General features: G+C 40.0%; 1 pseudogene; it reads left to right on the top strand.

Moving 5' to 3' along the window:
- Nucleotides 1–21,411: 21,411 nt before the first annotated feature.
- LOC142853978 (Y-linked testis-specific protein 1-like) lies at nt 21,412–24,203 on the top strand (annotated as a pseudogene).
- Nucleotides 24,204–26,752: the final 2,549 nt, after the last annotated feature.

The raw sequence follows: 26,752 nt of genomic DNA on the forward strand, positions 1-26,752 counted from the left end.
AAGTCTCAGCTTGCCTTTTATAATTAACTCAGAGACATTTTCCACATAAGTTTTCAGTTTCTTACTTGGTTTATGTGGTAAAAAGATCCATTCCAAAATAATATCATCTCTCTGCATTAAAATTCCTGTAGGAGAAATTTTTGATGGTAGTATGACGAGAATACAATCGAGCTCTGGATTCACCCTGTCCACATGTGCCTGTTGTAATTTTTCCTCAATCATTCTCAGTTCCTTTTCCGCTTCAGCTGTTAATTCTCTGGGACTGTTTAAATCTTTATTACCATCCAAGGTTTTGTTCAAATGAATTATTAGATCAGGTGTTATTCCAATAGCTGGTTGTAGACTTGAAATGTCTCCTAACAGTCTTTGGAAGTCATTAAGTATCCGTAGGCGATCTCTCCTAATTTGTGCTTTTTGTGTCTTAATTTTTTGCAAACCTATTTTATAACCTAAATAATTAACAGAATCTCCCTTCTGAATCTTTTCAGGAGCGATTTGCAATCCCCATTTAGGTAAAAGTATCTTTATTTCTTCAAACAGTCTGTTCAAGGTATCCATGTTTGAATCGGATAACAATATGTCGTCCATGTAATGATATACTATAGATTTGGGAAATTACTTGCGTATTATTTGCAATGGTTGGTTCACAAAATATTGGCACAGGGAGGGGCTATTTAACATACCATCGGGGAGGACGGTCCAGTGGTACCTCCTTGAAGGTTGAGAATTGTTATAAGTAGGCACTGTGAAGGCAAATTTTTCTCTATCTTCTTTTTGCAAAAGTATAGTGAAAAAACAATCCTTTAAATCAATAACTATGAGAGGCCATCCTTTTGGTAATAAAGAGGGCAAAGTAATTCCAGATTGCAGAGGGCCCATAGGTTGAATAACCTTGTTGATGGCCCTGAGATCTGTCACCATTCTCCATTTACCTGAATTTTTCTTAACCACAAATACAGGAGAATTCCAAGGGCTGGTAGATTCTTCTATATGTCCAGCATCTAATTGTTCTTGTACCAGCTGTTCTAAAGCCTGTAATTTTTCCTCAGCTAAGGGCCATTGCTTTGTCCATATTGGTTTCTCAGTCAACCATTTTAGAGGCAAGGCTGTTGGTATCTCTGAAGGGACATCAATTGCTTGTTCTTGTACAGCCCGAATGGCTGGTTTTCTCCATTTGTAATATCTTTTAATATTATTCTCAGAAATATAGGCTCTAGAAGTAGCAGGAATGTTAATTTTGGTAATCCATTGTTGTAATAGGTCACGACCCCATAAATTCATTGCGATATTGGCTACATATGGCTTTAATTTTCCTATTTGTCCCTCTGGCCCTATACATTCAACCCATCTCGTGCTCTGCCTTACTCGAGATAGGGTTCCAATTCCCAGGAGGTGAACATTTACATTCTGAAGAGGCCAATGCGGATGCCAAGATTCTGGGGTAATGATACTTACATCAGCACCTGTGTCCAGCAGGACAGTAATAAAAATGCCATTTACACACACTCTCAGTTTAGGTCTTTAATCATTTATAGAAGTTTGCCAAAACACACGTAACTTATCTTTCTGATCATTATTGCTTGTAACAGTAGGCATGGGGCTTCCTAATTGTCCTGATGAGGCACGTTCTCTGCAGAAACTGGAAATGACTGAACCATGTTTGCCATGGGGGCCTGTGAGGCCCCCCTCTCATGTTTCCCGACTGTATCAGGTTGCCTTGTCTAGCTCTTGTAGACCTTCATTCGTCCAATGTCTGCCTTTCCCACATCTTCTACATAAACCTGAAGGCTGAGTCCTCCTATTTCTGTTATTTCTAGACGATGCATTATTATTATTATTATTTCTGAAAGATGCATTATTATTATTATTTCTGAAAATCCGTTATCTACAATTCCTTTTCATATGACCCATTTTGCCACAATTAAAACATTTGGTATTCTGGTGTCTCCTTTTACCATTGGAAATTGTTTCTTCTACCCATGCTTCAGTGCCATAATCAAATGTATCAACATTGAGTGTATGCAAGATCCATTCTTCCAAGGGCGCTGATCTTAGCTTTAAAAGGCCCAAAATCCTTTTGCATTCCACATTTGCATTTTCATAAGCCAAAGACTCAATCATTATACGTTTTGCTTCTGGGTCAGATATCCCTATTTGTACAGCCTTAGTTAATCTTTGTAAAAAGTCACTAAAGGGTTCTCTCTGACCCTGTTTAACTCTGACAAATGATTCCATTCTCTGTCCTGGGTCTTGTACCCTGTCCCAAGCCCTTAAGGCTGTTGTAGTACACATGAAGAGTGTGTTTTCATCCAAATTAGCTTGTTCCTGAGGGTCGGAAAAGAGCCCTTCACCTAGAATTTTATCTAGGGAAATGTCAATTCCCTTTGCTTTTTCCTGCTGTTCTAAGAGTCTAGCCTCTTGCCTGAATAAGCATTTCCATTTCAATTGTGGTCCACTCTCAAGTACCGCAGAGCTCAGCTGGAGCCAGTCTGAGGGGGTTGCTCTGCTTGTTGTGGCCCAAGATCTTAGCATCTCTTTAACAAAAGAGGCTTGCATCCCAAAAGTCATGACAGCCTGTTTTATTTCCTTGAGGTCATTCACAGAGACAGGCTCCCATGTATCCTCCTTGATGACCCTAGGGTTTCTGGAACCAATCACCTTCTCTGTTGTTATTACTGGAAAGGCAGGTAGAGCTGTAGGTAGAGCTTTGTGGAAGTTGTCCCGGAGAGATTTACCCACAGATGTAGTTAAAATTTGCCTTTCTACCCTTTGCTCTTCTTCATCAGAATTTAGAAATTCCTCAATCTTTTCAATTCTATTCACCATGCCTTCTGCAATGTCTGAATCTCCTGTCCAGAATTATGTTCCAAAGCCTTCATTGAGGATTCTAAAGTATGAAGTTTGTCCGTTCGAGATAATATCTCATCTTTGGACATAATTTTTATGGCATAAACCGTGCCTTCTTGTATTGACAATCTTTCCGTCAATCTGTCATAAGCTTTAGACAAAATCTGATTGTCACATTCAGCAGTTTTGATTCTCTCAGTTAATGTTTCATTTCCTACAGAAAGGGACTGAAGCTTATGATCCAAATCAGCTGTTCCCTCTTCCATAGTAATGGATTTCTCCTTAACATCAGCCTGGAGAACTTCAAACTGATTCTTGAGAAGATTGTTGTCATTCTCAATTGTTTTTAAACGTTCAATCTCTGCCTTAAGAATCCTGGATTCGTCTCGTAAAGACTTTATCGTATTTCTATTACCAAACCATTTAGTGCCTATGAAAACTATGAATCCCAGAAGGATCCATAGATGTGGGGTGATAGACACCTCTTGTAAAATCTCCCAGATGGTACAATTAAAAAAACTGTTAAATTCTTGAACAGTAATGTGTTCAGACATTTTATTTATAAAAGAAAATTTTTTTTTGCCTGCAATGATAGGTTCCTGCCAGTGGTGGTCTCTGTGTTTTTGGAGCCTGTCCTGGAACTAGCTCTTGTAGACCAGGCTGGCCTCAAACTCACAGAGATCTGCCTGCCTCTGCTTCCCAAGTGCTGGGATTAAAGGCGTGCGCAACCACCGCCCAGCCAAATCACTTTGTATCAGACCAAATCTGCCACTGTGTAAGCTTTTGTTGTAAAACTGCAGGTACTTGCGTTTCTGCTAATTCAGGCAGTGGGGTTCCGCTGCAAACTTAGCCAAGGCAGGCAGAATGTGCCTGTGTGGCCGAGTGTGTCTCGGACTCGGCACTGGGGCCCAAGTCACGAACTAAAAAACGGCACCCAGGAGGGTGCTGTGTTAGCTAGCGGGCTACCCGCTTGAGTCGGGGACAAAATAGCCCGACGTTGGGTGCCTAAATGTAGAGGCGTAAACGAATGCAGACAGATTGTAAAAATATATATACAGCTTTAATGGCGAAATAGACTTACAGAACCATGGTTCCCGCGGAGACCAGGAAAGCAGAAGGGACGGCTGGGAGCATGCTCACCAAATTTATAGGCAAACATTAGCCTGAGGTGAACACGCCCCCCAAGGGGCGGGACTTATCCCTACAATGGTGCCAGTATTTTATATCTGGCATCAAATCTCATTATTTTTTAATAATTAATTTTGTATTTACTTTACATCTGACTAAAGTTTTCCGTCTCTCCTCTCCTCCTGTTTCTTTCCCCACCTCCCCTTTGCACCCTCATCCACCCCTCCTCTGTTTCTGTATAGAAAGGGGGCAAACCTCCCTTGGATGTTAACAAAGTATGGTATAATCAAGTTGAAGTAGAACTAAGCTCCTTCCTTTGTATTAAGGCTGGGTGATGCAACCCAGTAAGAGGAATAAGTTTCCAAAGGCAAGTTCAAGAATTAGGGACAGGCCCTAATCCCACTGTTAGGAGTCTCACAAGTAGATCAATCTATACAACAGTCACACAAATGTAGAGGGCCTAGGTTGGTCCCATTCAGGCCCCTAGATGTTGGTCCCGAATTAGTGAGCTTCTATGAGCCACTTCCATACAATCCTTCCTCTATGTCTTCAAAGACAAACATATCATGTTTGTCTTTCTGGGTCTAGGTTACCTCATTTGGGATGATATTTCTTAGTTTTATCCATTTGCTTACAAGTTCGATAATGTCATTGTATTTTAGAGCTGAGTAAATGTAACATATTCTCTTTATCCATTCTTTAGTTGAGGGGGATCTAGGTTTTTTTCCAGGTTCTTGCTATTACAAATAAAACTGATATGATCATATCTGAGCTAGTGACCCTGTGGTAATGATTGAGCAGCCTTTGGGAATATTCCCAGGGTTTCCATAGTGAGGTCTTGAAGTAGATCGATTCCTAGTTTTCTGAGAAACTGCCATATCTGCTTCCAAAGTGGCTGTACAAGTTACACTCCCATCATATCACATTATTGTTGAAAGGCAAACAAAACAATTCTGTGGAAGTTATTAGATATTTTTAACATTATTTTCCTTCCTGAAATGATTGCCAGGGAATTCTTAAGTGTCTTCTTGACAAAACAACAGAGGAAACTCTGAGAATCATAAGAAGATGTTTTTAAAACACACACTCCACCAGATTAGAAATTTACAAGAAATGAGTAATTTTGTTATAACTTTCTTTTTAAATTATTTTTATATCTTTTGTATCATGACTCCCAATCCCACCTATATCCCTCCTACCCCTGATAAAACAAAATTAAGTTAAATACTTCCTTACCTCAAGAGGGAAGAACCAAGGCATAGTCACAATCTGAACAAATCAAAACCAAATTCCAATTGTATAAATAATTAAATGTCCCATGTCTGGAACACACATAGGAACATATTACATGAAGAGTGACAAACCCTGGGACAAATAGCTCTACATGGGATGTCTCCATCAAATCCCTCCAGTCATGGACAGGGAAGAGCAGGTAGAAGGAATGTAAGAGCCAAGGGAGATATAGGACACCAGAAGACCATGGCCCTCTCAGTCAACTGAGCAAGGCTCATGTGAACTCACAGAAACTGAAGCAGCAAGCATAGGCACTCCATAAGTTTGTTGTTGGTTTTTTACATATATATTACAGAATTCTATCTAGTATTTTGATGGAATTCCAAGTATGTGAAACTGTGGGTTTTGGATCTTGAACCTTCTCTTAGACTCTTTAGGCTCTTAGGCTCTCTTAGGGTTCATTGGATCAATATACGTTATACAAAATTTTCTAAGGACTACTAACAATAAAACAAAATAAAGAAATTATTTGATTAAAAATAAAAGAATTGAATAAAATAGAAAATTTATGTGTGAGGCATAAACATTCACTTGTAATGGAAATAAATTTGTTGAGGAGAAGACAGAACTCCAAAGAGCATGCCCCTTGATGTTCTACTGGCACATTCTCAGCAGATACAACCAGGCGACAAGAGCTTAGCTCCTAAGTCACAGGCTCTGTGTAGAACCTGAGTGTTACTTACCTGCTTTTACTCCAGAATTATGCCATTAACTAATACAAGGAACTTGGGCCACAGGCTAAAAAGGGATTTCCAAAGTAAACAGATACCTATATTCTCAAAAACCATAAAATTTGTACCCCTAGCCTGACTCTAGCACTTTGGAGCCCTACAGAAGTCATCTTGGATTCAGGTGAAGAGGAAATATATACAAGAGAATGTTGGAATAGAGGGAAAGTAGTCTTCCCTAACTCTACTTACTTATAGAAACATATTCAGTGTCTCCATCCCATTCTGTGAGCCATTGGATATGAGAACTGATGCTTCTGGTTATTAGCAGTGAGTGGGACAAGATAACACCTTTTACTGCAGTTCTTCAGCTGAATTATTGAAGGTTATGGACAGTAAGAACACAGCAACTTGCACAGACTGCTAACTGGCTATCAGGCATTTATTTATTAAAGGATGTGATCCATATTGCAAAAATTTTAACTTAAAAGGGATACTGGTGTTTTGAATTATGCAACATAGCTGGAGAAGGGAGATGTGTAAGGATGCAAAGAAGCCTTAAAGGAATGGGGAAACAGTCTCAAGGATAGAACACCAAGCAAGCTTTCAGAAGCATGCATTGACTGTGATATAAAAGCTATTTTTAGAGTTCCTCATACCAGAGCCCCTGATCTAATCTGTGTTTGCTGAAGGAACACATCACCTCTGCAATCTCAGCCACTCTTGTACACTGTTTACAGTGTTCAATGGTGTGAGACTTCCTGGTTTGCCAAGAATATACTGTGACTAAGATCATGCAAAGGCTGTAAAGCTCCTGCAGAAAAACAACTCACAAAAAACAATCACTACTTATCAAAATGATTTCTCCAAAGCCTGAGTACATCTAAAACAATTGCTTCACTTTGAGGTTTATACCAGGTGTGAGTCTAATAAAAACCCATCGAAGTGGGATAAAGAAACAACTTCCAAAAGAGAGAGAAAAAAATTCTGATAGGGCCAAAAAACTTTCAGGTACTATTTGGGTAACTCTCCTCTACATGCTCTAACCTCTGTTAAGGAACCCTCTCACTCTCTGCCTCTTCTTTGTGTTCTCTTACACAATGGAGTTACCTTCCCTGTAAATTGATATAAGCAAAAAATTCCCTTGAAATAGTAGGATTATAGAATAAAAGAGGAAGCAATTCTCCATGCTTTGATCAGCAGAGAAATGGGTGGGGTCACATCAGATTAGGAGAGTAAAGTATGGGAAACAGAAACAGAGGTGCCAATTACAAAATCCAATCAGTAGATCCCACATGACATGCCAAGCAATGCTGGAAAAGAGGAGGGGAAATATTTAGAATTCCCCTTCAGATAGCAAAGTACCAGCATAGCTCTGAACACAGCTGAAGGGGGTTTAACGCTGGCAGCAAACTGGGCAGCACTATTGTCATTGGATTGTCTGCCAACAGTGTACAGACTCTCCTGACCCCTTACAACAATGACTTCTACACGTGTGCTGCTGGCAGAAACTTCATGGAAAGCTGTCCATCTGGCCTTGTCTGTGAGCCCCCTGGGAAGCTTTTAGAGGCACTAAAGCCCCAGGCCTTAATGCCCTTCTTATAGATTTCCACACTTGTCTGTCTTTGCTTGAAAAATGGCCTTGTCACAATTTAGATAACAATTTAAAGTGGCCACCTAATGGCACCTTTTATCCCTATATGCTATGGGAGCTTTCTAACTGGCAGCACACAGGAGGATGGAAGGAGTTTTCTTATATCCAAGCCTTTTACTATCTAATCTCTAAGTCTAAGCCCTCTGTCCTTGCAAGTTGTTCACTGCTCACAGGTTCCTGGCTATGCAATCTGAGCTGGTAGAATCCTCCACTTCCTCTCTGGACCCAGGAATAAAAACCACCTTTCTGACCTCAGGGGCAGCAACTCCTGTTTCTTCAGCTCCTGCTCTGGTCCCAGCTAACAAACCCCTACCTTTCCAACCCCAGCGAGCAGCTACTTTGACTTCTTCACCTCCCATTCTGGGACCCTGCTAAGGTACCCACACCTTTCCAGCCTCAGCAGACAGACACTTCCACTTCTCCTCCTGCTGGCTCCCTGCCACCTCCCCCTTTGGCTTACACCAGCGCTGGTTCTACTGCCCTCTTCAACGAAGAAGTATCCAAACAGGCAATGATCTTAAGTGACCATGGAAAAGCCTGATTGGATAAGAAGAGATAAATTAAATCATAGAGTCATAGCAGAGTTGTAGTGTGAAATCTGCTTCTTAGTTGTCATATCCTGTGTTGAACAAAACCAGGCAGGACTTACTCTCTTTGTGTGGGGGTCTCAGAGACCACCACAGTCAGCACAATAAAAGTCCATAGGAGTCGAGACTAAGTAGCTGGTGATTTTCAAACTTCAGGAACTTGACCCCAAGTAGATTATTTTTAAGCATAATTAATCATAGCACACTTTGGTGAAAACTTTCCTGTTGATAATGAATTCAGTACAATAAAGTATGTATAAATAACCTTAAGGAAAAAAGTAAATAAATTTAAAGAAGACATGACTTTCCAAACTCTTTGTAAATACATTAACATCATCAATAAAAGTGGGGTTTATAGATTGGCAACATGTGACACCTTCAATAAAAATATGTTCCATAGGCTGACAGAGGAAAACAATTTCCCAAAGGGGGACATAACCACAAACACAGAGGAAATTCAGAGAGTCATTAGATCTTACTACAAAAGCCTGTATGCCACGAAACTGGAAAATGTAAAAAAAAAATGGACACTTTTTTAGATAAATACCATTTACCAAATTAAACCAGGACCAGGTGAACAATCTAAACAGACCTGTCAGTCGCGAAGAATTAGAAGCTGTTATCAAAAACCTCCCTACCAAAAAAAGCCCAGGGCCAGATGGTTTCAATGCAGAATTCTACCAGAACTTCCAAGAAGACCTAATACCTATACTCCTCAATGTACTCCACAATATAGAAACAGAAGGGTCATTACCAAATTCCTTTTATGAAGCTGCAGTTACTCTGATACCAAAACCACACAAAGACTCAACCAGGAAAGAGAATTACAGGCCAATCTCACTCATGAATATCGACGCAAAAATCCTCAACAAAATACTGGCAAACCGAATCCAAGAACACATCCGAAAAATTATCCATTATGATCAAGTAGGCTTCATTCCTGAGATGCAGGGCTGGTTCAACATACGAAAATCTATCAATGTAATCCATCATATAAATAAACTGAAAGAAAAAAACCATATGATCATTTCATTAGATGCTGAAAAAGCATTCGACAAAATTCAACATCCATTTATGTTAAAAGTCTTGGAGAGATTAGGGATACAAGGGTCATACCTAAATATAATAAAAGCTATATACAGCAAGCCAACAGCTAACATCAAATTAAACGGAGAGAAACTCAAAGCCATACCGCTTAACTCAGGAACACGACAAGGCTGTCCACTCTCTCCATACCTCTTCAATATAGTGCTTGAAGTTCTAGCAATAGCAATAAGACAACATAATGGGATCAAGGGAATCCGAATTGGAAAGGAAGAAGTGAAACTTTCGTTATTTGCAGATGATATGATAGTGTACATAAGCGACCCCCAAAACTCCACCAAAGAACTTTTACAGCTGATAAACAGCTTTAGTAATGTGGCAGGATACAAGATCAACTCCAAAAACTCAGTCGCCCTCTTATACACAAAGGATATGGAAGCAGAGAGGGAAATCAGAGAAGCTTCACCATTCACAATAGCCACAAACAGCATAAAATATCTTGGGGGTAAATCTAACCAAGGAAGTGAAAGATCTATTTGAGAAGAACTTTAAGGCATTGAAGAAAGAAATTGAAGAGGATACCAAAAAATGGATGGACCTCCCTTGCTCTTGGATTGGGAGGATCAACATAGTAAAAATGGCAATTCTACCAAAGGCAATTTATAGATTCAATGCAATCCCCATCAAGATCCCAGCAAAATTCTTCACAGATCTGGAGAGGACAATAATCAACTTTATATGGAAAAACAAAAAACCCAGGATAGCCAAAACAATCCTATACAATAAAGGATCTTCTGGAGGCATTACCATCCCTGACTTCAAACTCTATTACAGAGCTACAGTAATGAAAACAGGGTGGTACTGGCATAAAAACAGAGAAGTCGACCAATGGAATTGTATAGAAGACCCGGATTTTATCCCACAAACCTATGAACACCTCATTTTCGATAAAGGAGCTAAAAGTATACAATGGAAGAAAGAAAGCATCTTCAACAAATGGTGCTGGCACAACTGGATGTCCACCTGTAGAAGAATGAAAATAGACCCATATCTATCACCGTGCACAAAACTCAAGTCCAAATGGATTAAAGACCTCAATATCAGCCTGAACACAGTGAACCTGATAGAAGAGAAAGTGGGAAATACCCTACAACAGATGGGCACAGGAGATCGCTTCAATTGTATAACCCCAAAAGCACAGACATTAAGGGCAATATTGAATAAATGGGACCTACTTAAACTGAGAAGCTTCTGTAAAGCAAAGGACACTGTCACTAAGACACAAAGGCAACCTACTGACTGGGAGAAGATCTTCACCAACCCTGCAACAGACAAAGGTCTGATCTCCAAAATTTATAGAGAACTCAAGAAACTAGACTTTAAAATGCTAATTAACCCAATTAAAAAATGGGGCACTGAACTAAACAGAGAATTCTCAACAGAAGAACTTCAAATGGCCAAAAAACACTTAAGGTCATGCTCAACTTCCTTAGCAATCAGGGAAATGCAAATCAAAACAACTTTGAGATATCTTACACCTGTCAGAATGGCTAAAGTCAAAAACACCAATGGTAGCCTTTGCTGGAGAGGCTGTGGAGGAAGGGGTACCCTCATCCATTGCTGGTGGGAATGCAATCTTGTGCAACCACTGTGGGAGTCAGTGTTTCGGTTTCTCAGGAAATTCGGGATCAACCTACCCATGGACCCAGCAATATCACTCTTGGGAATATACCCAAGAGATGCTCTATCATATGACAAAAGCATGTGTTCAACTGTGTTCATAGCCGTATCATTTGTAATAGCCAGAACCTGGAAACAACCTAGAACAGTTGTTTCAATGGAAGAACGGATGAAGAAAGTATGGAATATATACACACTAGAGTACTACGCTGAGGTAAAAAACAATGACTTCTCGAATTTTGCATGCAAATGGATGGAAATAGAAAACACTATCCTGAGTGAGGTATCCCAGACCCAAAAAGATGAACATGGGATGTACTCACTAATAATTGGTTTCTAGACATAAATAAGGGTCACGGAGTCTACAATAGGTGAACCTAAAGAAGCTAAGTAAGAAGGTGAACCCAAAGAAAAACATATAGTTATCCTCTTGGCTAAGGGAAGTAGACAAAATTGCCAGGGATAAAATTGGGATCTTGGGGGTGGGGTCGGATGGGGGTAAGGGGAGATGGGGAGAGAAAAAGTAGAAGGGAAGGAGGGGGGGCTTGGGGAAACAGGAGGATTGGGATAAAGGAAGGTTGGATAGGGGAGCACGGAACCACAATTCTTAGTTAAGGGAGCCACTTTAGGGTTGGCAAGAGACTTGACCCTAGGGGAGCTCCCAGGTGCCCAAGCTGAGGTCCCCAGTTAGTTCTTTGTCCAGCTGAGGATAGGGAAACTGAAATGACCCTATCCTAGAGCAATACTGACGAATATCTTGCATATCATCATAGAACCTTCATCTGGTGATGGATGGAGATAGAGACAGAGACCCACACTGGAGCACTGGACTGAGCTCCCAAGGTCCCAATGAGGAGCAGAAGGAGGGAGAACATGAGCAACGAAGTCGGGACCAAGAGGGGTGCACCCACCCACTGAGACAGTGGAGCTGATCTACTGGGAGTTCACCAAGGCCAGCTGGACTGTTACCGAAAAAGCATGGGATAAAACTGGACTCTCTGAACATGGTGAACAATGAGGGCTGATGAGACGCCAAGGACAATGGCACGGGGTTTTGATCCTACTTAATGTGCTGGCTTGGTGGGAGCCTAGCCAGTTTGGATGTTCACCTTCCTAGATATGGACGGAGGGGGGAGGACCTAGGACTTACCACAGGGCAGGGAACCCTGACTGCTCTTTGGACTGGAGAGGGAGGGTGAGAAGTGTGGGAGGAGGGGTAGGGAAATGGGAGGCTGGGAGGAGGTGGAAACTTGTTTTTTTTTTCTCCTTTTATCAATAAAAAAAAAGAAAAAAAAACAATTTCCCAATAAGAGACTGACTGAGGGGATAATTGGAGGGAATCCCAACCATATAGATAGCACAAAGGTACCAGTTCTATCTGGGAACCATGTCTGTTCCTAGCCATCTAGGTGGGCAACAGGTTATGCCTTTCTTCCTTTGAAAGAACAATCCTATGTGTTTAACATGCCCGGTTCTGCTAGTGCTTACTCATGAGCACAAAGACCTATTTGTCCTCTATATCTATGTCTGATTAAAAACTTACTTGTGAAAATAATGAATTTGGCCATGGTGCCTTCAGTACTGACTCATCCGAACTTTCTGGTTTTTACCCATCTGAGACCCTGGTAGTCACAAAGTTATTTAAGAAAGTGTTAACCAGAATGTGCATGTGTGGCTAATCAGTAATCAACAGCCTGGCTCACCACCTGACTCAGCTCCTTCAGTATTTCAACACAACATCACCTTTCTTGTCCTTTATGGGCAAAGCTATACTATTATGGTGGATAAAATTACCATAGGGAACACTCATTTACTTAACTGCCTTGAGCAGATCTTAGGGCACACAGCGCCTGTTTAAATATAGCACTTATGTGTTGTGATTTAGACACTTCATAACTAACATCCAGTTACAGTCTTACTGGAGATCAAACAGATCCTTCATAGTTGTTAGCTCTTTCTCAATCTTTTTCTTTTTGGAATTACTCCCATTAAAGTCTTAATGTCATTCTTTCTTGCTTTTTGTACCACTCTCTTGACCCTCATTCAACAGCTGTTTCTAGAAATGACTCTATGTTATGGGTTTAGATAATTTTTATAAAAACACATAGGCCATGGAAAATCTCTCTCAGGCCTAAAGGCGGTCTCTAGACTTTTAAATGTCATCTGACGTATAGGAGTTTCTACAAAATGTTTTCACTTGCCAATATAGAAAGATGATTGAGAAAATGAAATGTCTCTTTTCTCAAAGCGTTTACTAGTTGCAAAGTTTCTGAATTTGTGTCCAAAATTAGTTCCTTCTACTCCCTCCGAAGATGTTCTGCTCCCTTATCTTACATTAAATTTCTATATATTAAAAATACTGTACCTCTAACCCCTGACATATTTTGCTTGTTTCTGCTCAAACTGACCTGGTATTTCTCATCTCCCTCTCTAACCAATGACAATCCCTCGAGTCAATATTAGACCTTCTTATGTTTCAGTTCTGTACTCCCTTCATTCTTTTTTTCACAGTAATGCGCACTGTCTGGACAGTGTATAAGATGTTGACTTGTGACAATACCCAGAACTTAACTGGTAGCAAATGAATGTTCATCATGATAGGTCTGTTCCACACTGGAGTTATTGTTAGTTTAGACTGGTTTCTCTATTTAATCCATGTGGAAATTGAAATGCATCCATTCCTTCTTTAATGACTGGATTTTAAAGGTTTGGTTGCCAATCACAGGACAAGGCAATGCATCAAAGAAATGCTTTCAGGGAACATTTAACTGTACAAATAAGATCAAAAAATTCTGTAAGTATTTGATGTGGCATTGGTTACAAATGCATATTTCTTTTACCTATGCTTAATTTTTCAGGCGACTGGTGTAGGAGGATCTTCTTTCTATGTGTTGCTTTCACTGGTTAAATAAAGAGACTGCCTTGCATAAACAATCCTAACAATCATAAATCAGGGTATTTGGAGAACATTGGGATCCCACAGAATCAAAGCAATGGAACATAGAAACTGCCTTTGAATTGAGAGAAATCAAGTCTTCATGAGAGGAAGGAATTAGAATTGGAAGCTAGGATAAATAAACTGCAGTGTTTTCCCCAACAATGAGTTCAGATCCAATTGCAAATCAAGACGATATAGAAAATTCTCTAGTTGTGAAATACCAGAACCTATATTAGTAAAGGACAGGGCAGAAGTACGTGTGAATCAATCAAAGAATATGGGGAAAGACTGCTAAACTTAGGACCATTTGAGTGGTAGTATGGAAACTTAATACAATAGAAGCTAACTGGAATATACACATAAATGAAGGTGATCTGAAAGAAATCACCAGATAGTAGGCAGAAGGACGTTCAAAGAATGTGTGTTAGAACACAGTGGTTTAAAGGGTTTCAAGAAAATAGTGATACATGGAGGTCTAGACTGAGATGATTTGAGAGGAGACAGAGAAATTACTAATATTAAGGACCCTTTGAAAAGTTCATATGCTAACACAGTAGAGTAAAAGCTTCCTAAAAGGTATATACACATATACATATAAAAGTTAATATGGGATACCTTATAATGGAACAATGTTCCTACTTAATAGTATAGGATGGCAAATTAAAAGTCCAATAAAAAGAAAGGGTTACCTCTTTAGAGTTCTTGGACAGTGAGGTCCCACCGAAACCCAATTGTTGCCAGCGTTTTTCTTCTACAACTTGACAGTAAGGTTCTACTGATGAAGAAACTAACAGAGTCCAGAACATGAAGAAATCAATATGGTACTTACCTAGAAGCTGAATCTCTACTGGCTTTCTTTTTAAAGTACTCAAATGTGCTATGCCTACTACCAGAGGAATCATCAGTCTTACTGAACTCTGAATTTTGTAGGCAAATGGATGGAGCTAAAAAACATCATTTTGAGTGAGGTAACCCAGATACAGAAAGGCTATTATCACATGTACTGACTCATAAGGGGTTTTTTTTAACATAAAACAAAGAAAACCAGCCCACAAATCACAATCACAGAGAACCTAGACAACAATGAAGAGCCTAAGAGAGACATACATGGATCTAATATACATGTGAAGTAGAAAAAAACAAGATCTCCTGAGTAAATTGGGAGCATGGGGACCTTGAGAGAATGCTGAAGGGGAGAGGAGATGTAGGGAGGGGAGCAGAGGAAAATGTAGAGCTCAATAAAAATAATAATAGCCGGGCGGTGGTGGCACACGCCTTTAATCCCAGCACTCGGGAGGCAGAGGCAGGCGGATCTCTGTGAGTTCGAGACCAGCCTGGTCTACAGAGCTAGTTCCAGGACAGGCTCCAAAACCACAGAGAAACCCTGTCTCGAAAAAGCAAAAAAAAAAAAAAAATAATAATAATTAAAAAACACTTCAACCCTCCCTCAAGATTCCCATGCTCCCAGTTTACTCAGGAAAGCTTGTCGTTTTCTACTTCCCATGTAGACTAGATCTATGTAAATGAGGGAGGGACTTAATCAAAGCACACTGCACAAAACTTTCAAAGAACAAAAAATTAAAGAAAATATTATGAGCGTATCTAATTAAATTGAACTTGCACACCAAAGAAGAGCCAAGCTATATGGTAAGCTTTATATATATTTTACTACAACAGAATGTGGAAAAGTATTAACATGTCTACTATTAGTGAATGCCAGCCAATCAAACAAAGTAGTGGACGTATGACAGATGATGGCAGCTACGGTGAGGACTACAATGAGAGGGGCATTGTCTAGAAAAACATCCTCTCTGACCTGTAATTAAGCATGCTTCCCAAGAGGAGTCCACTGCAGAGATATTTCCCAAATCTCAGAGGCGTAAGAGCTGTTCAAGTTTTCATTGGAAGTGGGAGAATGTCCTGACCTCTTATCTTTGGACATGTGCCAAATAGTCATTTTCTACTCAAAGCCTCAGATGCATACAGGTGAGTGTTAGTAGATAGAAGGTTATAGAAGAGTTGACTCAGTAGAGATTGAACTAATGGCTACTCACATAATAGAATTGATGCTGACCCATAGTCCTACAAACTCTTTAAATTTTCACATTAAGCTCTTATTTTTCTGCTGTAATTTTGGGCTTCAAGGTATAAAGAAATGTATATTTATCCATAATTTTATGTTGTAATAAAAAATCTATAAAATGAAACTTAAACTAGATGTTATCTTTTGCTCAGATCTGATTGGATTATTTTGATGTTTTGTATATTTTAGTATTTTCTTGATTTCTTGATGTGAGTATCTTAGTTAGGGATTTTGTTGCTATGAAGAGACATGATGACCATGGAAACACTTATAAATGAAAAACATTTAATTAAGGGAACTTGCTTACTGCTTCAGAGGTTCAATTCATTATCATAAGGCAGGGAGCATGGTGGCATGTAGGCAGATATGGTGCTGGAGCTGAGGGTCCTACATCTTGACTTAAAGGAAACAGGAAGGCAACTGACTCACTGGGCAGTATCCTAAACATAGAAAACCTAAAAATTCACACCTACAGTGACACACTTCCTTCAATAAGGTCATAACCACTCCAACAAAGCCACATCTCCTAATAGTGTCACTCCCTATGAGATTGGGGGCCAAATATATTCAAACTGGCACATTCCACTTCCTAGCCCCGTTACCCTTTAACAATATTATAATGCAAAAATCATTTAGTCCAACTGCAAAAGTCCCCATAGTCTACCATAGTCTCAACAATGATTGAATGTTCAAAGTTCTAAATCTCTTCTGAGATTCATTCAATGTCTTAGTATAATCCCCTGTAAAGTCAAATGAAAAAGTTGACCACATACTTCCAACATATATTAACATGTGGTATACATTATTATTTTCGTTTTCTCCATTGATGGTGAAAGAAAGCTTTGCTGGGAATATTAGTCTGGGTTTGCATCCATGGTCTCTTAGTGTCTGCAGCACATCTATCCAAGACCTTCTGGCTTTTATGGTTTCCATAGAGAAGTCAGGTGTAATTCTGATAGATTTACCTTTATAATAACTTGGCCTTTTTCCTTTGCAGCTCTTAAAAAATTGAAACGCACATGTACTAGCACCCATATATACACACAAAGTAGAGTGACTAAAATAAACTTAAAATTCTTTTAAAAAGAAAAACCAACCTCTGCTCCTCTTGTGCATGCTGCCAGAGTTTCTGTAGGGTCCTATGTGCATCTGTAGTATCACTATTTGCTTGGTAATTACGTCACCTATGATGATTATTACAATCATATCACCTATGATTATTACAACCTTTCTTCATCTGTGTCTTCGTCTTAAACTTCTCTTTCCTTTACTTTTCTTTTACTTCATAGATCCCTGAGCTTTGAGGGGAACACTGAGGACTTAATATAGACATCACATTTAGTGCTGAGTACTCCCAAGTCTCTTATTCTCAACATATTCTCCAGCAATGTCTCTGTTAATTACCATCTAGTATAAGAAGCTGCTACACTGATGAGGGTTGAGTGATACTCACATTGTGGATATAATTATTTGTTGTTAGAAGTCATTTTATTGCTATGTTCCCTTAGCAGAATGATATTTGTAAGTTTTCCCAAAGGACATATCAACTATCTAGTCTCCAATTGTTGACCACTTTAGCAGTTTCAGATATAGAATGTAATTCATGAAGGAGGCTTTAAATCTAATTTTAAAGCTGATTGGTTACTCCCATGACATCTGCGCCACATTGCACTAGCATATCCTGCGGTCAGGTTGCTACTGTAGGTTACAAAGCTTGTAGCTGTGTGATATTTATTGATGATTACTTTTCTTCTCTGGTAGCATACAAAGTGACTTTCAGTACTATGAATGTTTATCAGTAACAGGCAAGCTTCAGCTGGATAGCAACTCAATTTCTCCATATTCCAAGGCATAAATAAGTTGTGTCTTCAGCAACAGAGTCTTAACAGCAGGTTATGGAGAGTAACCAAACAGCTTTGAAAATCGGTTGTGATATTTGTGGAGATGTCAAGGGGACCTTTTGCCCAAGGAATCAAAAAGATATAAACCATTCCTGAAAGTTTTATTTGGTAGAATAAGATCTCCTTTTGGAAGTATTCTCTCCCAAGTTATATGGAAACTCCATGTAAATTCCCTTAAGGTATGTGAGTATTTTCAGAAGCTTTTATGGTGGTAGGTTTCTATGTTGCTTTTCTAAAGGCGCATTCTGCTGTTTTGTCTCCCTCTATTCTCTTTTTACCCTTCTCCCCTGCACGCCTCAGTTTAATCCTTCTACTCTAGTTTCCCCATCATCTCTACAAATTCTATATTCCATCATATTCAGAGTCTGGTTTTATCCCCTGCTTTTACAGTCTCAGTCCAGCTGGCCTTGGTGAGCTCCCAATAGATCAGCCCCACTGTCTCTGTGGGTGGGTGCACCCCTCTTGGTCCTGATTTCCTTGCTCATGTTCTCCCTCCTTCTGTTCCTCATTGGCACTTTGGGAGCTCAGTCCAGTACTCCAGTGTGGGTCTCTGTCTCTATCTCCATCCATCACCAGATGAAGGTTCTATGGTGATATGCAAAACATTCATCAGTATGGCTATAGGATAGGATCATTTCAGGTTCCCTATATTCAGCTGCCCCAGGAACTAACTGGGGATCTCGCCTTGGGCACCTGGAAGCCACTCTAGGTCCAAGACTCTTCCCAACCCTAAGATGGCTCCCTTAATTAAGATATGTGCTTCCCTGCTCCCCTATCCAACCTTCCTTTATCCCAATCATCCCGTTTCCCCAAGTTCTCCCCATCCTACCCTTCTCATTTTTCTCTCCCCATCTCCCTTTACCCCCCTCCCACCCCACCCTTAAGATCCCGATTTTTTTTGCCTGGCAATCTTGTCTACTTCCCCTACCCAGGAGGATAGCTATATGTTTTTCTTTGGGTTCACTTTCTTATTTAGCTTCTTTACGATATCCAATTATAGACTCATTGACCTTTATTTATCTCTAGAAACCAATTATGAGTGAGTACATCCCATGTTCATCTTTTTGGGTCTGGGTTACCTCACTCAGGATAGTATTTTCTATTTCCATCCATTTGCATGCAAAATTTGAGAAGTCATTGTTTTTTACCGCTGAGTAGTACTCTAATGTGTATATATTCCACACTTTCTTCATCCATTCTTCCATTGAAGGACATCTAGGTTGTTTCCAGGTTCTGGCTATTACAAATAATGCTGCTATGAACATAGTTGAACAAATGCCCTTGTCATATGATCGGGCATCTCTTGGGTATATTCCCAAGAGTGGTATTGCTGGGTCCAGGGGTAGGTTGATCCCGAATTTCTTGAGAAACCAAAACACTGCTTTCCAAAGTGGTTGCACAAGATTGCATTCCCACCAGCAATGGATGAGGGTACCCCTTTCTCCACAACCTCTCCAGCAAAGGCTATCATTGGTGTTTTTGATTTTAGCCATTCTGACAGGTGTAAGATGATATCTCAAAGTTGTTTTGATTTGCATTTCCCTGATCACAAGGGAGGTTGAGCATGACCTTAAGTGTCTTTTGTATTTTGGCCATTCTACTGAGAGAAAATGATATCTCAAAGTAGTTTAATTTGAATTTTCTCAACAGCTATTTTCTTAGTCATTTTTTTTCATCTTTCAAGAAATTTCCCTTTAGAACACTCATCCATTGCTGTTGGGAATGAAAACTTGTGCAACCACTTTGGAAATCAGTGTGGCAGTTTCTCAGGATATTGGGAGTTAACATACCTTAGGAACCAGCACTACCACTCTTGGGAATATACCCAAGAAATGCCCAATCATAATACAAAAGCATTTATTCAACTATGTTCATAGCAATATTATTTCTAATACCCAGAAAATGGAAACAACCTAGATGCCCCTCTATGGTAGAATGGATAAAGAAAGTGTGGAATATATACACATTAGAATACTACTCAGCGGTAAAAAAAACAATGACATCTTGAATTATGCATGCAAATGAATGAGAATAGAAACACTATCCTGAGTGAGATAACCCAGATGAAAAGTAAGAATATGGTGTATACTCACTCATTAGTGGATTCTAGTCATAAACAAAGGACAATGAGCCTATAGTTCATGATTCTAGAGAAGCTAAATAATAAGGTGAATCCAAAGAAATATATATATATATATATATATATATATATATATATATATATATCCTCCTGGAAATTAGAAGCAGACAATATCGCCAGGAAAAAGTTGGGAGCATGGGGGTGGTAATGGGGGAAGAGAAGAGGGGGAGAGAGAATGGAGAAGGAAAGGTTTGGAGAGAGCTTTGGGGAGTGGGATGGTTGAGATGGAGGAAGGACAGATATGGGAGCAGGGAAGAAGATACCTTAATTGAGGGAGCCATTTTGGGGTTGGCAAGAGGCTTGGCTCTAGAGGGGTTCCCAGGTGTCCACAGGGATGGACCCTGGGCAATGGAGGAGAGGGTGCCTGAACTGGCCTTGTCCTGTAGTCAGACTGATGACTATCTTGAATAGTCATAGAAGCTTCATCCAGTGACAGATGGAGATAGAGACAGAGACCCACATTGAAGCACTGGACTGAGCTCTCAAGGTCCAGTTGAAGAGCAGAAGGAGGGAGAAGATGAGCCGGGAAGTCAGGACCACATGGGGTTGGTCCACCCACTGAGACAGTTTACCTGAGCTAATGGGAGCTCACCAGCTCCAGCTGGACTGGGACTGAATGAGCATGGGATCATTCTGGACCCTCTAAATGTGGCTGACAATTGGGGCTAATGATAATGGCACTGGGATTTTTCTCTACTGCATGTACTAGCTTTTTTGGATCCTAGTCTGTTTGGATGCATACCCTCCTATGCCTGGATGGATAGGGGAGGGCCTTGGACTTCCCACAGGGCAGGGTACCCTGCCCTTCTTTAGGGCTGGAGGTGAAGGGGGGAGGGTTAGCGGTGAAGCAGGAGGGAAGTGGAAATCTTGAATGGTATTATTTATAAAGTAATTTAAAAAATTTAAAAAAATAACCAAGGGAGAAATAGGAGCTAGGAAAAAAAACCTTCAAGTGAGTTGTTGACTCAGAAACCAGAGACTTTTTCAGAAAATAAAGATACTGGGAGTGAGTTGCTTGGGCCAGAGTGTGACTCAAGAAGATGAGAAGGGATTTTATTTTTTGTCTCCACATGGTTGTATGAGCAGCATTTTAGGACCTGGATGCTGGACTCTTCTGTGGGTAACTAGTGAAGAAACCAGCCTATGAGGGGTTCTATGACATAAGTAGAGTCTTGGTGATGTCACAAAGCCCTGGGTGGGGGTTGCACATCTGTTCCACTAGGGATGCTAGACTCCCTTGAAGGTGGGTTCACTATCTTCACAGTGGCTATGGAGGTCAGTTCAGGTCCTGAGCCCCATGAGTGTTCAACAGGCTTTTGGTGCCTGAACATTTCCAGAGGACAGAATATGGACAACTAGGACATTTTCTATTGGCACTCATGGTGGAGGCAATGACTTTGTGTCTGGTTTAAACAGACGAGCTTTTCCAACCCAGAGAGTGGGCAGCTATGATGCCCAAGCAAAGAAAGATAGCCACAAAACAGTGGACCAGGAGTGCTGTGGCCTTCCACACTAGGTCTACAGCCATGATGAAGATGTCTCTGAGTATGAGAGGCGGGCCACCTCTCCAGAAGAGGGACGGGTCATCTCTCCAGAAGCAAAAATTGGGCAGTCCTTTTGAGGCCCTGGAGAACACTGTAGGTCGCAGAATTTCTCATGGATGGAAAGAAGGCAATGAGCCAGTCACTCAGTGGAATGCCATCGTTCTAGATCAACCGCCAACAAATCTTTCTACTTCCTGAAGTATGATGGGATTGATGTGTCTATGAATTGGAGCTTCCCAGTGATGAAAGGATTTTAAACCTTAAGATTCTGCCTAATCACGTGCCATTTCCTCAGGTGACAGACACCCACCTCGCAAACACCGTAGTTGGCAGAGCAGTGAAATATAAATTTGAGGGCAAAAATGGCTCTAAGGTTGAGTGGAGGGGATGGTCCTAGAGGAGGTGCCGATCATGAAGCCCTGGTTCTACATTACCTATGAGAAATACCAGTCTTGTATATTTTCCACCTCGTGGATGACTACATTGAAGGCAACATCCACATCATGACAGAGTGTCCTCCAGTACAGGTGACCTCAGAAGTAGGCAGGGATGTCTTGACAGGCAAATGAGTACAGTACAAAAAAAGCAACGGAACCCAAAAGTCAGGCAAAATCATTCACCAAGTTCCCACTAAACCTCCCATGTATTTCATCAAGCTTGATAACGATGTCTATATCTATGTATATGATTTGGTGAAGAGCCGTTAAAGTGAAATTCACAAAGTATGGAGGGACAGACATAAAATTGTGTTGGGGGGATGCTCTTTTTTTTCAGAGATACATAAGGTCCTCTAATATCCCTGGTATCTTTTCCAATGGAATTTGTCTTGTTCTAAAAATAAAAATTTGTGAACATGCAAAAAAAAAAAAAGAAATTTCCCTTTAGTTTTATAAACTCTTTAAAATTTTTTCTGTGTTTTCAAGATGTTCAGTTGTTAAAATTTATTTACAGATTTAAATACTTCACTTTATCAGAATTATAATATGAGTTTTTTCCTGTGCTGTATGCTACCACTTTGTTCAAATGGTCTTGTGCTTTGCTGTAGGAAGAATTTGAGGTTCCTGAAGTCTCACTTAGTAATTGGGGCCTTAATGCCTGTGATATCAGTGTTTTGCTCAGAGTTCTTTCCTGTGGCAATAAATCCAAGTCTATTCTGCATTTGCTCTTCTTTCGGATTCATTATATCTCATCTTACAATGATGCCCATGGTCCATTATAGTTGACGTCTGCATTACATTTATCTTTATATATTATAAGCAACTGGATTCTTTGCCAGAAATCTTTGGATATTATGACACAAAGACTAGAGGCCTCCGAGTGACCTAAGAATGAATAATTTGTACCTACAAGTTACATTATTATAATATTAGATTCTATTGCAAGACAATTTTGGAGTCATTTTACAGAACAGCTACAGGCTGGGTGTCCTGAGACTAGTCCCACAAGTGAGCACTTTTATTTTTAACAAACTGAGAACCAGGTTATACTTAGAAATATATATGTATATACATATAGATATTTGCATGATACAAGCATTAATGAAAAAGGGGGTCATGAATTTGAAACAGAGAAATGAGGGGTATAAGGAAGGCTTTGAGGGAGTAAAGAGAAAAAAGAAATGTTATAACCATTACAATCTCCAAAATAAAAAAATAATTTGAAATTTATAAAAATAAAACAAAATTAGATCATTTCTTACATGGTCCTGTCTTCTACTTCTTTTTTTCACATGTCTGCAACAAGTTTACTTGGTGTTTTCTGAGTGATTACTTTGTTTTATATTTTTCCCCTTTTAAATTGAAAATAGGTTCTTTCTCATCCAATAAATTTATCCTTGTTCTAGTTTCCCCTCCCTCTCATCCTACATCCTCCCCAACTATCCTTCCCTCTGGATCCACTCCCTATTTGTCTATCATTAGAAAAGAGCAGCCTTCTAAAAGATAACAACAATGCATATGAAAATGAAGCAAAACCATCACATTGACATTGGACAAGGTAAACCAAAGAAGGAAAAGAGCCGAAGAGAAGGTTGAATCTCCAGAGACCCACTGCTTCACAAACTTGGGACTTCCATGAAAATACTCAATGTAAAGCTGCCATCTATTTACAGAGGAACTGGCACTGCCCTGTGGAACCCCTGTGCTTGCTGCTTCAGTCTTTGTGAGTTCCCATAAGCTCTGCTCAGTTTATTGAGATGCCCTTGCTCTCCTGGGTCCTACATCCCTTCTGGCTCTTACATTCCTTTCACCTGCTCCTTCCCTGATTTGATGCAGGCATCCCATTTAGAGTTGTGTCTTTCAAGGTTTCTCACTCTCTGTATATTATTGGCCTGTGGGTCTCTGCGTCAGCTCTCATCTGCTGCAGGGGATACTTCTCTGATGATGGCTGAACAGGCACCAGTCTATGACTATAGTACAATATCATTGGGAGTCATTTTATCACTACTATCTTTTAAGATCAGTAGCATTTGTTTTATCCTGGGTTTCTGGGATATCCAGTCTTAGTTATTGGTCACCCAGGCTGCGTCAGCATGAGTCCCATCTATTAGAGTAGACCTTAAGTCAAATCAGACTTTGGTTGGTTACTGACAAGCAGTGTCACCACTGATCTAGCATAACTTGAAAGTAGGAAAGCATTGTAGATCAAAGTGTTTGTGACTGGGTTGGTGTTTATGTTTCTCTTTTAGAAGGCCATAGAGTACCTTTCTATACCAAAGACACTAGAACATATGGAGAAAGTTCTAGGCAAGCACCATCTAGACATCTCTATTGGTCAATGAGTTGTATGGGTATGGTCTTGAGCCATAGGTCCTTGCTCTGTGAAGATCAATCTCTTGTCTTGGCAATAGCCTTGGTTGTTTGGGGATTTCCATGGTATACCTTTGGTCAACTCAATTGTATGTAACTAGTCCCAGCACTGGAAGCTTCCCCTTGTTGACAAGAGATGGCCAATTGGGACTCTTTCTCTCCTATCATTTGGTTGCTTTATTAGGATCTCCTTCATATATTTTAGGAAGTTTCCATTGCACTTGGATTCCATATCACCCCTCAAATACTCTTCATTTCTAGTAGTCTCCCCCCTCTTAAGCCCCTCCCCATAAGATTCTCCCATACTCATCCCTCCCGCCCTCAGTTGACCTTAAAATCTATTCTATTTCCTCATCCTTGGTAGATCTATGTGTCCCCCCCAATTCCCTATCTTTATACTTATTTTTTTTCTGAATCTTTGGACTGTAGCCTGATTATCATTTCTTAAAGGTTAATATCCACATGTAAGTGAATTCATACCATATTTAATTTTCTGGGTGTGTGTTATCTCTCAAGGTAATATTCTTTTAACTTCCAACATTAGCCTGCAAATTTCATGTTCTCTTTCTTTTTAAAAGCTGGGTAATATTCCATTTTGTTAATGCACCACTTTTATTTATCCATTTTCTGTTGAAGGACAACTAGGTTGTTAACAATTTATGGCTATTATGAATAGAAAAACAATGAACATGGTTGAGCAAGTCTCTATGTGGCAGGATGACACATCCTTTGGGTATATGTTCAAAATGGCATCACTGGATCCTGAAAGACATCAATTCCAATCCTTCTGAGGAACTTCCACATTGATATCCATAGTGGATGTACATTGTTCCACACGCATCTGAAATATATGAGTGTTTCCTCTTGACTTAGTAGTCCTAGTTTCTATTGCTGCAATGAAACATTATGACCAGAAGTAAGTTGGAGAGGAAAGAGTTTTTCTGACTTATGCATCCTCATCATAGTCCATTGCTGAAGGAAGTCTGGAGAGGAACTCAAATGGGGTTGAGGCATTTTCTTAATTGAAGCTACGTTCCTTCACATGACTCAAGCTTGTGCCAAATTGACTTAAAAGAATCCATCAAATTACTCCTTGTCAAATTGACAAGCACATTACCATTAAGTTGTCTTTTCTTTCTCAGTTATTCCCAAGATCTCACATTAAAAACTTAACTTTAAATGCCCACAATCTTTACAAATTTAAACACATTAAGAATTCGGTCCCTTAACATATTCAGTGTCTTTAAAATCCAAAAATTCCTTTAAAAGTTTGAAATCTCTGTGGTTTATGTTAAAAATAAAAGTTAACTACTTCCTAACTTCAAGAGGGAAGAAAGAACCAAAGCAGAATAACAATATAAGCAAAGGAAAAACCAAACTCCAACTGTATAATTAATGCAATGCCCAATGTCTGGGATACATGCAGGAGCTCCTGAGCGCCTCCCAGGGGCTTGCATCATTTTTCATGTTCTGCTTTCTGAAGCACACACAGCTTGTATTCTAGGCTCCAGTTGGATCTTTTCTAAACCTGCTGCTATACTCAGTGGTCATCCCAAGGTGCTGGCATCTCCAAAATACTGGTATCTTTTTCTGCAACTGAACTTTAGTTTCACCGATAGCCTCTCATAGGCTCTCTTCATGGTGCCAAGCCTCAACTTCTCTGCATGACCTCTTCCGTTCTGGACTTTTAACTACCACTGAGGCTGTTCCTTCACTAATGGCCTATCCTGGCCCCTCACAGTACCAAACCTCAGTTGCTCTCTATGATCCCTTCATGCCTTCAAAATCATTACCACCTGGCTGACCCTAAACTATCAAGTTATTCTGACAGCTTGAAATGAAACTTTGGCCAACTCTGGAATACACCTTGTATGCTATCTCGGAGAGAACACTTTCCATGGCAATGATGCAGGTCCCTTCTTAATCACTGGTAATTTCTCAGCTACAGCCAGCCAACATTGAGTATTCAAGTGAATCAAGTTTTCGCTTTAGTAGTTCTGGCGTCTTGCTACTCACAGATTATTCTTCAGCATAAGCATACCAGAGCCACAGAATCTTAATTCACATTAACAAATGGCCCAGATGGGGTCTTGGAAAATACCTTCTAAAACTTGACATGCCAAACCTCCATCTTCTGCACTGCTCTCAACATTCTTATCTTCCAAGCTCCCAAAGAACATCCCACTCTCAACACTCAATGGCTTTCTAGTTCAAAGTTCTAAAATCTTTCCACAGTCCTCCCCAAAACTCTGCCAGGTCTGTCATAGCAATTCCCAGCTATGCTGGCTCCATCTTATCTTCATTAGATTTTCTATTACAGTGATAAAGGACCATGAGCAAAAGTAGGTTGGAGAGGAATGGGTTTACTTGACTTACACTCACAGAGAAGCCAGGAAAAGAACTCAAACAGGACTGGAACTTGGAAGCAGGAGCTGATG

The sequence above is a fragment of the Microtus pennsylvanicus genome, chromosome 7 (genome assembly GCF_037038515.1).
Source record: "Microtus pennsylvanicus isolate mMicPen1 chromosome 7, mMicPen1.hap1, whole genome shotgun sequence".
Lineage (NCBI taxonomy): Eukaryota > Metazoa > Chordata > Mammalia > Rodentia > Cricetidae > Microtus > Microtus pennsylvanicus.